Below are 14,449 nucleotides of genomic sequence, written 5' to 3' on the forward strand. Positions count from 1 at the left end.
AGAAGGAGAGGTGAATATTTGTAGTCTTTCATTATAGAATTGTGTCCTGGAGATGAAATGAGGCGTATGAAATCAACACAACTGTAAAATATACAATTATAATACAATAAGGTACAATTATGCTCCCTAATTAAAGGTACATAAATGTACCCTTGAGGTTACCCCCACAGTGAGCTGTTTTTCTGACAGTGTATCAGAGCATTGACATGACGTTCCCAACCCGACTGTCAGTCTGACTGCTAACCTTGCAACCCTCGAGTCACATTCTGCTTCTGTTACTGTCATCTGTTCTTTTGGAATCTTAATCAAACTGAATCTTTCCAGGCTCAGGAATTTATACCTTTATAGAGTCAATAAACTACTTGCATATACCACTGTAGAAATACTACTCTGTGATGTTTGACCAATCTTCTTGATTTTTCTTTTTTTTGTCAAAAATGTGAATAGGTTCAAAAAGAGTGAAGTAAATGGATCTTGAATCCTCATGGGTCTGTGACAGAGCAGAGGTCTGACAGTCAGTTACAGTCACAGTTAGTGAAGTGTGTAGCAGGTAATATCCTGAGAACCGCCTTGACGTGTGATCAGCAGAGCTGACAGATGAAGAGGATTGAGAGGAATCCCACGCCTGCAGAAGCCCGTCCCTGATTACACCTCCCCCCTGTAATGGAGCGCTAAAGCATCCTGCTGATGGGAGGCTTGCGATTTGGACCCTTGAGGGTGTCAAGGACGACCCCCACCCTGCAACCCAAGGATTAAATCAACAAAATAGCCAGAAAATTGCATTGAGCCACTATACGAAGGTTTTAGTTCTGGGTGGATAGCTGGCTTTTTCACTTTAAATTCTGGCTTGTTGCCACAAGAATCTGAAAGAAAACGACACTTTGAAGGCCCCAGACGTTTCTTTGGGAACACAGTCTCCACCACTGCCTCAAACCTCTGGCCAAAACTGACCTGCGTTGACAGATGAATAACCTGAAAGAGAAAGAGTAGCTGGGGAATGATAAAGAAATCACTGGAATAAAGGTAGAAAGTCATTTGGTGGAGCCAGGAAGGAGTTAGCTTGGGCTGTGGAAGGCAGTCCAGCGGTTATGAATGAAAACCTGGAAAGGGCTAATGCTTTTTTCCATCTGTCCTCCTTTTTTGGATCTCCTTCAATAAAGAACACGGTCCAGGGCAGTATGCTAATGCTGTTTGTTGCTGGTACTTTTAGATGGACAGGGCAGCTCTCTAATACCCCATTACTACTTTCTCAGACTCTAAACTGAGGCAGTTGGTTGCCATGTGTCTAACGCGAGGGAAATGGCACTTGGGGCTGAACATATATTTAGCACAACTAAGCTAAATTAGTCCAGTGTTGGGCTAGTCCTGAGTGTTGACTGTGGCAGCTGAGTGGCAGAAGTCTCTACCTCACACAGAGAACAAATGCTACCTTTTAATGAGCCGTTATAAGCCCAGCGCTAAAGTGCTAAAGTTAATGAGACCCAGCCACCGTCATGTGTAATAAAGCAGATTATTCCCTTAACTTGCAGTTTGTTGAATCAGCGGTAAACAAGGTGATGAATAGTTGCTGTTGAAGCATCGTAACAACCAAACAATTACACTGCAGACAGTTCACTATCTGCAGCTTCACACTGAGGCCTGGTTTATGACTTTAAAGACCAGAGGCGAAAACTTTAAATGGAATTTGCTGAGAGCATAGGATTGCAAAGTCATTTTCGGTAAAGTTCAATAATGCGTGAATAAAATAAACCACTCTCAGTGGCATCACACAACTACATTATCAGTGTCCCTATAGCTGCTATAAATTAGATTGGAATTGCCCCGGCAGCTTGTGAAACGGGCAGATGGAAACCACCACCGCCTCAAAGCACATACACAAACCCAGCTGATGGGAAATGAAAGTCTGCCGCAATTTTGGACGAGTGAATCCACTTCAGGTCCAGCTGGCTTTATACTTCTCCTAAAGATACAGTACCTTTTTTACCAAAACTGCTCTTGTCTGAAGCCCAAATCCAGCGGAAATGGAAATATCTCGGAATATGCTTTTCCTCAGTGATTGCTTTACCAGCGCTCATATCCCACAGATGAGATTTTTGCTTGTGTTTTCTACAGGGGGCAATTTTTGAATCTGTTCTCAAAGGCTGATGATTGATGATAGGGCTTAGCACTCTCAGGTGATTACATACCTCAGATAAGAACTACTGGCTACTGGAAAATCAAGACAGACATTTCACAGAAGATCAATCTTTCCTGGATTTATAGAAATGGTTCTGAAACACTGGAAGGACACAGATGGGGGGAATATATTGCACACGTTGAATAATCAGATTCTTTCTTGATCTGATTTCTGAGTGCTGTATTTTGATGATCTTGGAAAGCTTTACAGTGAGGGAAACAGCTTTGATGACAGTTCTGATGCCAGAACTTGAGCCAGAAATACACTATATGACCAAACATTGGTGGACACCTGCTCTTCCACCATTTCTACTGAAAGCAATGGCATTAATAGGGGTTTGTTTTTAGACTTTCGCTCCAATAACAGCTTCTACTTCTCTGGGAAAGCTTTGGATGACATGTTGGAACATTGATGTGAGGATTGGTTGGCATTCATATGCATGTAGTGAACACTACCTGGAATATATATAAACACACAAAGGTGTCATGCTGCTTCATTTAACATTAATAGTTATTCAAATATAATAAACACTGGTATATAAGAAATATATTAAGCACAGGCTTCCTTCACTTTCTCTCAGTTCATTTGTATGAAATCATCAAGGCTGCTTAGTTTTGTAGGTCACCCATGACAGAATGGCTCCAGTCTTCTCTGGGACACGGTCTTAATGTGGGTCGCGTGCAGTGCTGAGTGAACTGCTATTGTCTGGAGACTCAATTCTCCTTCTGAGGCGCCACACAAATGCACTGACACTGTAATCGCTGAAGAGGTCTCTCCTAAATCTACTCGGTGCTACATTTCTACAAATAGTGCTTCCAAAATGGTTCTTGGTTTGAATGCACAGCTCTGGGGTTCTGCTTTATGTTTTCTCTCATGTTTTCTCTCAACTGTTTAACTACACAGTAAAAATACATGCAACAACAATGTAATTAACAACAATGGGTTCACAGTTAAAGATGGACCACAATAGTACACATCATGCAAATACATGAAGTTACATTTTTTGGTTTTCATAGTTATTATAGAAAGGTATTTAAAGTGGTACCTTCTAGGCATAAGACCTTTACATTTTGAAAGTTTCTTAAACCTTAAACCCAGAAAAAATAAAAATAAATAAATAAAGAAGTCTTAGATTTCTTACTGTCTTATTATACAGTTACTACAGAGTGTAGAGAGTTTTTGTTATCTGTAATAACAATTTAAACCCAGCTGAAACCTTTGCATAGGAAATCTCCAAACCCATTCTTAAGAAGAATGCACAACATTTTAAACATTTTTTTAGAGAACCACAGAGTATTGGTCTATTGCAGTGCTCCAGAGAATTTTGTTTTTAATGAGATTTCCACTTAATAAACCCCATCATATTAGAGTTGAAAAGACAATATTAGAATCACCTCCTCACTCTGCGATCTGAGTTAGTCAGTGTGAATGTTTGCAGGAAGAACCGGTTGACAGAACTAAAATGTGTGAAGAAATGTGTGAAATAGTCATAATTAAATACCCCTCAGATATTCGAGGCCTACTTATCTCACTCTTGGGTGAATAGCTTGAGCAGATTTTTATTGATCTGCCATTCTCTGAGGTCACAATCACAGATAATGTTGCTGAAGCCAACGCTATGACTGAGATTTCTACTCATTAAACAAAATGATAGATAGATTTCCTGGAGAGCTCACAAGAACAGTCCTCCCGTGTGTGTTTGTGTGTGTGTCTGGATCGATGGCACAGCAAGCGAGTGCTTTCTCCAGCTGTGGTTCATAAATGGATTTGGAAGTTATCACCTCCCTGAGTGATGAGCAGAGAAATGCTATGGTTCATTTGGCATCCTTTTTGTGTTTCTGCTCCTTCTGCTCTTCTTTTATTTACAGAGGATCGGTCTGTCAGATTTCTCACTCCATTACCTCTTCCCTTCAATTACTTTCTTTTATAAACATAATACTACTTTTGGAAACTATGGCATCTCCAGCCTTTGTGGGAAAGGTTGTGAGGAAGAAGAAATATTACAGAATACTGAGAAAAGTCCAGTTCAATGATGACTAAGAGTTGGAATTTAGAATTGCCCTGCAATATTACATTTCCACTTTAAAATGCTACACTGGCCACGCTGTTGTAGCTAAGAACGTCTATCCAGGTGAGAAAAGTCAAGTACTGAGCTTTACACCCAATCTATTCTAACAGTGTGATCTATCACCCCAGCCTGGTATCTCACCTAAAACCTGTAATACACACACACACACACACACAACCAGTAATGCACACTCCTGTGTGGTGGAGGGTCATGGCTAGGCTTTGTGTGATGCTTTGTATCAAAGTTACATTTAAATTTAGATTTAAATGTAGAACTAACATCTGGATCAGAGTGGAATGTACTGTATTAGCCAACAGGATCTCCACAGATTACTACATACAGCATGAAAAGAAGCAGCCCAGATGTTCCTCACATTCCCCCTTCATGATTTGTTATGATCCGTGGTTATTTTACAATCACTAAGCAAGCTCCACTGGTCCACTATCTCTCTGACATGTTTCCAAAAGAAATGATAGAAACACCACTGTAAACCATTGTGGAAGAACATGACACCAGAGGGTTTAGAGTTATAGAGTTATGTTTAGGGTTAGGTTTAGGGAAAGGCTTGCTTTATGATTAATGTAGCGATGGTTAGAGTCAGAGGAATACTAAGCATTTTATTTTATTTTTTTATTTTTTGCACTTGGGGCTCCCCCTAGTGTAGTTCAATTTTACAGCACTGTACTGAAACCAGTTGGGGTGGGGGGTGGTTTCCAACCATAAGTGACATAGTCCTGTTTCTTTAGTTCAGAGTCAAAATAGCAACGACAGAGGCCCTGTTCTCCATATTACAGGTCAATGGAGCATCACGATGATTCAGGAGCTTTCAATTTAAGACAAAAACATTACATGGTGTTCTTTTAAGGCTGAATTTTCAGGCTGGGAATCAGACATTCATGTGTACACCTGTGAAGGATGAACTATGTCCCTCATAACGTAAACGCAGCTTTGAACTGGCAATACCTACAATACACAGGAGATTTCTCAGTGGAGAACAATGAACAAATCAACAAGCAGTGTCAGTAAAGTGGTATATTCCATTTTTTTAAATAAAGCAATTTCTCCAGAATCATATCTGAGCAAATGAATAACTAAGTTAATTAACAAAATAATCTACATGATCACAGTTGGCTGAACAGCACATATACACACACTTCAGGTCCTGGTTTCGGCTGGGAATCTGCCAACATTCTATATCTTCCCTAACCTCGTAATCAATAGATGGGTCAATCCCGCTCTCTGCGCTAGGCATGCTGCTGAGAGGAGAGACATAGGAGAGGTCTAGGAGATTGTTGGATGCTGAGCTTTAGCTTATGGCTGGATGCTGTAACTGTCCAATGGCTCCAAACAAGCCTTTTCAGAGCGAGTGGCAGTTCCTCCTTGGCTCTTTATTTTGCTTGGCCAGTGTGCACTTCAAAGGCAGTCATTTGAAGCTCTGTCTGGCTCCAGTGACCAGGATCCCAGCAAATGAATATCTGTGACGATGACAATCATGCTCACTCACTCACAAACACACACACACACACACACACACACACACACACACTGAGAAGCTCAAAGAGCCTTTAAATGTCACAGAAAGTGGTCCGTGACTTCAAGGCTGTGAGGTGGGTGGCAGAGAAAATGGGCAGCAACTGGAGCTTAAGCAAACACATTTATTAATTCATTTCAAGTAAAATGGCATTAAAAAAGTAATTACTGAAAATGCTATTTGATTTTTTTGTGAACTTCCAGGGCTCAAATCTCATTCCAACACATCTCCGTGATCTAATTCCCAAGAAATACAAACCCGAGAAACTAAGTAAAAGTATTCCACTGTTTTCACAGTTGCGAACCCAAAGGCGGTGTTTTCCCTCTGCTCAGGAGAAGCGTACGATTACATGTTGACCGATAATTGAAAGTCAGTGGAGGCTGGGTTTGGCACAGAGAGGCCGGGTTTCATGTCAATCAAGCCCCATTTATAGAGCTCTAATGATGCTGGGGGCTCAGATGGCAATGATAGGAGGGCTTGTGTGTGTGTGTGTGTGTGTGTGTGTGTGTGTGTGTATGTGTGTGTGTGTGTGAGCGAGAGCATGATAAGGGGGTGGATGGGCAGAGATAGCTGTGTTCACACTGCTCTGAGAGGTCCATGGGTTCACTGCCATCGCCACACTTTATAATAGCAGCTTCCACACTAAGCGGAATGGAGCAGGGCTAGAGTGACATTGCCAAGGACGAGTGTGACCATGCTGATTAAGGGCAAATGGAAAGTTTTGGGGCATGTCACTGTGAAGCCTGAGATAGCACAGAAGTGGTTTCCTCCATAGGGAAGTTAATCAAGACTTTCCAAGTCAATTACAGCAAATTTGCACAGACGTCCGGATCTGGCAGTGGTTGGACAGGAGCAGAGTGTTAGGAATACCATGCGACAGCGCTGTAAAATAATAAAATGATTCTCTTAGCCAGGCAATTTGTAGCCTGATTTCACTCTGGATCTACTCTTTATGAAGCGATTGATGCAGTGTGTACTCTGGTGGTGTGAAGGGAGAATGGAGTCAATCTATAGTCGCATTAAAAAGCTCTGAGCATTTTTACATCTCGGAAAGCAGAAAGGCGAATGAATAAGATACATATTGTCACTTGTAATAAATCCATTGTAAAAGTGATTTGTAAATGTATTTATTTATTTATTTTTATTAATTTGATATTGCAGTTTTGTATGAATCAGTGTTTAAAATAAACAAAAATGGAGTTTGGAAGCCATTCAGGAAGCATTGTGATATCCAATGAGACGGCTATAGGGGTAAACACCCAAAATCACATGTAAATGTGTCAGTTAAGAATAAATACAACACAACTGACAAAGAGAAAACAGACAGAAAACACAGCCCTCAACAAGATCTCAGATAATTAATACATAATATACACAACAGTACGCAATATACACAGTATACATTTAATACGAAGTGAGCAGGCTAGGTGTTTGTAAAACACAAAACATCGCTATGATTAGTTGTGATTTTGTAGTTATTTTGCAATCATGATTGTTTCAGTTTGATTAAATCCTGTCACGAACTTGAAGAATTACAGAAACACTGCTGTAAATTGTTGTGGGAGAGCGTCACACAGGAGAACTTCCTGCTGTTGCTACATTTTTAAATGTCTGAGTTAGGCTTAGGGTCAGGGTTAGGTTTAGTGGCAGGTTTCAGACTGATTCCTATCACTGGGCATCTGACTGAATTTCCTGTGTACATCCTGAAATAGGGAACTACATTTTGTACACATAGTATAAATGCTGGGAATGGACTATTAGTCAAACATGTACAAATGAAACTGAAAACCAGACTGGATCATTGTATTTTACACATCCTGTTCATTCTCTCGAGGTTTGGGATATCCCCAGCCTGTGCTTTGCTGACACACACCGTGTGCGACACCCTGTCTTTGCCTCACTGTTTATGGTGTGTGCTTTTGCAACAAAAAGATGAGACATTGTGTGAAGTAATAACAGCATGTTTGAGATGGTCCTTGTCAAAATCAGTTAGCATCGCAAAGGCCGGGTAGTGCACAGCAACATTCTATATATTTTATAAAACTTGAGTCCAAACAGCACTAAAGGAAAGAAGTTAATAATAATAATAAATAAATAATGCTTTATTAACCACTGCCACAGACTGCGTTTTCTAAGAGCGCCTGATGAAACAGATCCAGGCGGCACTAGCTATGACCCTGAAACCCAGACTAACCTTTCTGCTCTTCCCACATGGGGCAGCTGGGAGTTTGGTTTTACACTGTTAGCCCCGGTGACCTGACCTTTATTATCCTGACCTCTAGAGCAGCCAAAAGGGCAGCCTCATATGAGCCCTTTACAACACTCTTTACCCCCTATTTCTGCCAACAGCCATAATAACACCACCAAGCTTCCCTTTTTATGGCCTGCTGCAGTGAACATTCTCAAGGTTCTCTTTATCTCTGTCCTTTGTGAGGACCCTGGGAGTGAAGGCCTCTGGTGGTTGTCCTGGAGAGCAATGAACCCCTGGAAGGGAAGCCAAGCAAATATATCAAATATGTCTGAACTCTTTTTTTATTATTATTTTGCATCATGGAATTTACCACTTTTTCCTTGTTCCCTTAAAAAAGTCATGTATATTAAGTGATGTTTGAGTGGAACAACAGTGCCATAGAGGAACCAAGGTTTGAAGAAGCTGTGCAACAGTTCCCTGCCAGTTCTTGTTAAATCTCTTACCCTCAGTTCCATTACAGATTGCATTCTCATGAGTGATGTTGCTCTGTGCAGTACTTTGGGATTGATCCAGACCTATTCATCCAGCATCCGCACCTGACCACACCAATGCTCTTGTGGTGGAATGTCATCGAAACCTCACAGAAAGGTTCTAAGCTCTAGTGTAAATCCTTTCCAGAGGAGCGGAGTGTATCCAGTTAGCCTCGGCTTTGTCGACCTCCTTTGACAAAGGCAGCAGACATAGCGGCTAAGCAGAACCGCAGACCTCAGAAATGTCCAGGCCGCAGAGTGGGGACGTGGTGAGACGAGGACCCTGCTGTCCGCTCCTCCAGTCTATGTAAGCTTATGGCTTTATGTTTCTTCGCTGGAGGACTTTCTCTGTCCTTGGTCCTGGTCGCTCCGTTGTAGTTGCACTGCAGCAAGAGTGAACAGCTCCACAGCAGGGAGCGCCGATACTGAACCCTGAGGAGTGTACATTGATGAAAACCATGCTCCACGGTGAACGTGTGGCACTCGTCAGACAAGGAACTCCCCAGAGGACGCTTTGTTCATACTGAGGAAATGCCAGGAAACACATGCTGCTTTAAAATCTCACTAAGCCTTTTTCTAAGCCCCAGTTTAAACGCATCTTGCATGCTTATGCTAATGAGGTTCATTTACAGTACGGCCATTCAAGGGTTTATTCGACGGCTTAAAACGTTCCTTTTTCATTTCAGCAAAAGAAATATGATTTGATGAAAACCCCATAGTCCAGAATGAACTCCACTGCTTCCACCCTGGCAGAAAACGGCCTGCTTTTCCGGCAGCAGGAATGTGCTGGCTGTGATGAAGGGACATCTGTTTCGTTTCTTTTTTCTTTTTATTGCAGCGGAGGTCCACGTTGAAGAGTGGTCTCATTTTTTGTTTTTTGCCATGTCAAATAGTGCCATCCATTCAAGCTATTGAACCCTGCTCTACATCTGTGTGTGTTCGAGATATAGTGGATGCATGAATTTCCGGTAGCTACCCAGCATGAGGAATCAGACTTATCCCAACACTAACCCTCTAACACTAGTTCTCTAACCCTAACCCTTGTTCTCCAAGCCTAGTTCTCTAACCCTAACCCTCTAACACTAGTTCTCTAACTCTAACCATCTAACCCTAGTTTCTTAATCCTAAACCTAGTTCCCTAATTCTAGCCCCAAACCTTATGCTAACCCTACACCTTTGAAAAGGGTTCTTTGGTAAAGAGAATCGTCTTTTATAGAACCCTGAACACTCAAAGAACCTTTTGCATGATTAAAGGGTGATTTGCATCATGAAGTTGTTCTTCACATTGATGGAGAATATGCTGTAGAGGGTTCTCTATAGCACCTTTTAGAAAAAGATAATAAATGGCACCAAAAATGGTTCTTCTGTTATAACAAGCTTGACATTGTAACAGTAAACAAACTCTTTTTGGGGTCATATAGAACCACATATAGCACATTCTCCACATTCACCCTAAACTTAGCCCTAATCCCAACCTTAGCCCTAGCCCTAACCGTAATGTTGAAAGCTGGTGGATTTTTTATTTTATTTATTTTTGCCATCCCACTGGGTAACATTCTCCCACAACCGTTTACAGCACTGTTTCTGTGAATTTCTCTGTGCATGTAACAGCCAAATGGGCGGCACTGTGGTAGGTTGATTGGTGACTCAAAAGTGACCGTAGGTGTGAGTGTGTGAGTGAATGTGTGAGTGTGTGTGTGTGTTGCCCTGTGAAGGACTGGCGCCCCCTCCAGGGTGTATTCCTGCCTTGCGCCCAATGATTCCAGGTAGGCTCTGGACCCACTGTGACCCTGAATTGGATAAGCGCTTACAGATAATGAATGGATGGATGTAACAGCCAATTTGTATAGATTTCATAAAGCACTGGACAGAAGCTTGCTTTGTGTTCATGAAACAACTACCAGTGATAACACAGAAATGTTCTGAATGTCTGGGCTGCTAATATTTGAAGTATATTTATTCCATTTGGAAGGACATGCTGGCGAGATAGATCGTCTGCAGCAGATTGTTTCTAAATTATGCGAACTGGCTGTGTATATTATCATGTAAAGGCACGCACAAGATATGGTGACTAGGAATATATTTCAAGTTGTTCTCGGTCTCTGCCGAATCAGACACATGTGCTCATCTCTTGGACGCCACCAGTGGAGATAACTGGCCATAAGCCTGGTCACTTTTCCTAGACCTCAGAGCTCGTACATTAGCATCAGACACACATTACAGCCATCTGGAGCTTGTGGGGGGACTTTTACACACTGGAGTGTATTGAGGGAATCTTTGTTCGCTGATTCATAGGAACCAGTTGGAATGTGTCTGTGTGGCCATTTTTAGAAGAGAAAAGGCAGCTTGTTTATGGAGTGTATTAATGACCACGGCCTGTCCGTCTGGGCCTACTGTGAGACACTGTTAATAAAGTTACCTACAAACAGACTGGGCTTTTATTACTTCTTACAGTGATCTAGCCTTTGTCATATAAGCTGCATGTCCACATATTTATAGACACCCCGCATGATCTATATTGAATTCTGCTTGTGGAATAGCCACAGTAAAAAGCATTGATCTGCAAACCTTTTAGACCTGCTTTGCCCTATTCTACAAAGGCCAGGATCCAACCCACACCTTCCCAAATAAATACACACAGAGCTGGTAATATGTGGCCGTTGGGTCATTCTCAGTGCTGCAGAGACCCTGATGTGGTGGTTGTGGTGTGTTACTGTGTGTTGTGCTGGTACAAGTGGATCAGTCACAGGAATACTGCTTGAGTATTTATACCCCTCAAAGTCACTGCTGGACTGAAAATAATCCACCAAGCAAAACTACACAGCCAACAGCATCAAATGACTGATTCACCTTGGACTAGTGTCTGTAACTGTATACCTACAAAGTGCACCTCTGTGGTTAGTGGAGCTGATAAAATGGACCATGAGTGTAGAAACAAGGTGGTTTTAATGATATGGCTTATCAAAGTATATTTATATCCAGAGAGAGAGGAAGAGAGAGAGAGACAGAGAGAGAGAGAGAGAGAGAGAGAAAGAGAGAGAGAAAAAGAGAGAGAGAGAGAAAGATAGAGAGAAAGAGAGAGAGAGGGAGAGAGAGAGAGAGAGAGAAAGAGAGAAAGAGAAAGAGAGAGAGAGAGAGAGAGTGAAAGAGAAAGAGAGAAAGAGAACTAGAGACAGCGATCAATTGAATCCCTAAAGATAGTAATATGCACGAGTGTGAGAAAATACAAGACATAATGGGGACAGAGAGAGAGAGAGAGAGAGAGAGAGAGAGAGAGACAGAAAGAGAGGGAGAGAGAGCAAGACTCTGTGTGTGTGTGTGTGTGAGAGAGAGAGAGAGAGAGAGAGAGAGAGAGAGAGAGAGAGAGAGAGAGAGAGAGAAAGAAGAAGTACTGAAGGAACAGAATAAAACGTATCCCCCTCTTTCCACTCTGTGCACCAGGTGCTCTGTAGGAGCTTCTTGACAGACAGATATACTGGCTCTAAAATGAGAGGAATCTCTACCGCACCAGTGAAGCCCACTCTGCTCCAAACAGCTGCTCCTAGAGCTTTAACAGGAGCCAGGAGTAGCTAGCGCTAACACTAACAGCTGTTCAAACAAAGGCTACTTTCTCACTCATCTTTATTCTGAGTGGCACTGTCAGAGTATACCCTCCACATAGCACTCAGATCATAAAACATTTACACGCTGTGCCAAGGCAGCTGTTGGCAGGTATAACGTAGCCCTTTTAATGAGAACTGGGGACTGGAGTGTCAATAACACCAGAGAAAAGCAGCATTCAAATGAATCGTGATGTATTACTATGTAATATGCATATGTATTGCTACATTATACGTAGTGAAACACCTTAATTGTAAGTTAAGTTAAATATCACCAAGGTATTTTTCATAGTCACAGCTACATACACTATTCTGTATGGATAAAAGTCTGCTAATGAGTAGTGTCATTCGTTTAAATTATACCCATTTATTGCTTACTCAACTGTCACTGACCTAGGACCCCTAAGTAGTGCACAAGGGTGTACTCCTCCACACTGTCCAGTTCTTAACTTTACAAAGAACTTCCATGCAGCTCAAGGCCCAGACATCCAGGCGATCCTTTACAGACACCCCCTCCTTCTAAAATCACTCTCAACCTGAAACCCACCCTTCCCCACACACAAACACACATGCCTACCCACATACACACACACACACACACTGACACACGCAGACGTTTCCCCCACAATGATGTCCTGAGCTGGCAAGATCCTGTTTCCAACACATGAAGAAAGAAGGAAAGAAGCTGGCAGCTGACAGCCCCCCAAGAGGGGGACTAAAGAACAGCATTAACACAAACCAGCTGCTGCTGCCCCTGTCTGGGCCAGGTCTGGACCGTCCAGCAGGTAACACACACACACTACCCCACAGCTAACTGACCACATATCCAGCAGGTAATACACACACACACACACTAGCCCATAGGTAAATGACCACACCTCCATCAGGTAACACACACACACTGCCCCACAGGTAAATGACCACACCTCCAGCAGGTAACACACACACACTACCCCACAGCTAACTGATCACATATCCAGCAGGTAATACACACATACACACACTAGCCCATAGGTAACTGACCACACCTTCAGCAGGTAACACACACACACACTGCCCCAAAGGTAACTGACCACACCTCCAGCAGGTAACACACACACACTGCCCCACAGGTAAATGACCACACCTCCAGCAGGTAGCACACACACACTACCCCACAGCTAACTGATCACATATCCAGCAGGTAATACACACATACACACACTAGCCCATAGGTAACTGACCACACCTTCAGCAGGTAACACACACACACACTGCCCCACAGGTACCTGACCACACCTTCAGCAGGTAATACACACACACATACTGCCCAACAGCTAATTGCCCACACCTCCAGCAGGTAACACACACACACACACTCACAGCCCCACAGGTAACTGACCACACCTCCAGCAGGTAAAACACACACACACACACACTGCCCCACAGGTAACTGAACATGCCTCCAGCAGGTAATACACACACACACACACACTGCCCCACAGATAACTGAACACGCCTCCAGCAGATAACACACACACACACACACACACACATATATACACACACACAAACAGTTACCCACAGGCAACACACACTTAGAGCCCCACAGGTAACTGACCACACCTTCAACATGTAACACACACAACACTGCACCACAGGTAACTGAAAACGCCCCCAACAGGTAACACACACACACACTGCCCCACAGGTAACTGAACACACCTCCAGCAGGTAACACACACTGCCCCACAGGTAACTGACCACGCCTCCAACAGGTAACACACACTGCCCCACAGGTAACTGAACATGCCTCCAGCAGACAACACACACATACACACAAACACACACAGTGCCCCACAGGCAACACCCACACACACTGCCCCACAGGTATCTGACCACACCTTCAACATGTAACACACACACACACAGACACACTGCCCCACAGGTAACTGAACACGCCTGCAGCAGGTAACACACACACACACAAGCACACACACACACACTGCCCCACAGATAACTGAACACGCCTCCAGCAGGTAACACACACACTGCCCCACTTGTAACTGACCACGCCTCCAACAGGTAACACACGCACACACACACACACACAGTTCCCCACAGGCAACACACACACACACACACACACACACTGCCCCACAGGTAACTGACCTCATCTTCAGCAGGTAACACACACATGCAGACTGCCCCACAGATAACTGACCACGCCTTCAGCAGGTAACACACACACAAACATATTGCCCCACTGCTAACTAACCACACCTCCAGCAGGTAATACACACACACACTGCCCCACAGGCAACTGACCACACCTGCAGCATGTAACACACACACACACACTGCCCCACAGGTAA

General features: G+C 43.1%; 1 protein-coding gene across 1 annotated transcript in view; it reads right to left on the bottom strand.

Moving 5' to 3' along the window:
• Positions 1-14,449, bottom strand: part of LOC136676365 (tenascin-like) — a 59,830-nt gene that overhangs the window by 44,331 nt on the left and 1,050 nt on the right. The window lies entirely within an intron of this gene.

Source organism: Hoplias malabaricus, chromosome X2, assembly GCF_029633855.1.
Source record: "Hoplias malabaricus isolate fHopMal1 chromosome X2, fHopMal1.hap1, whole genome shotgun sequence".
Lineage (NCBI taxonomy): Eukaryota > Metazoa > Chordata > Actinopteri > Characiformes > Erythrinidae > Hoplias > Hoplias malabaricus.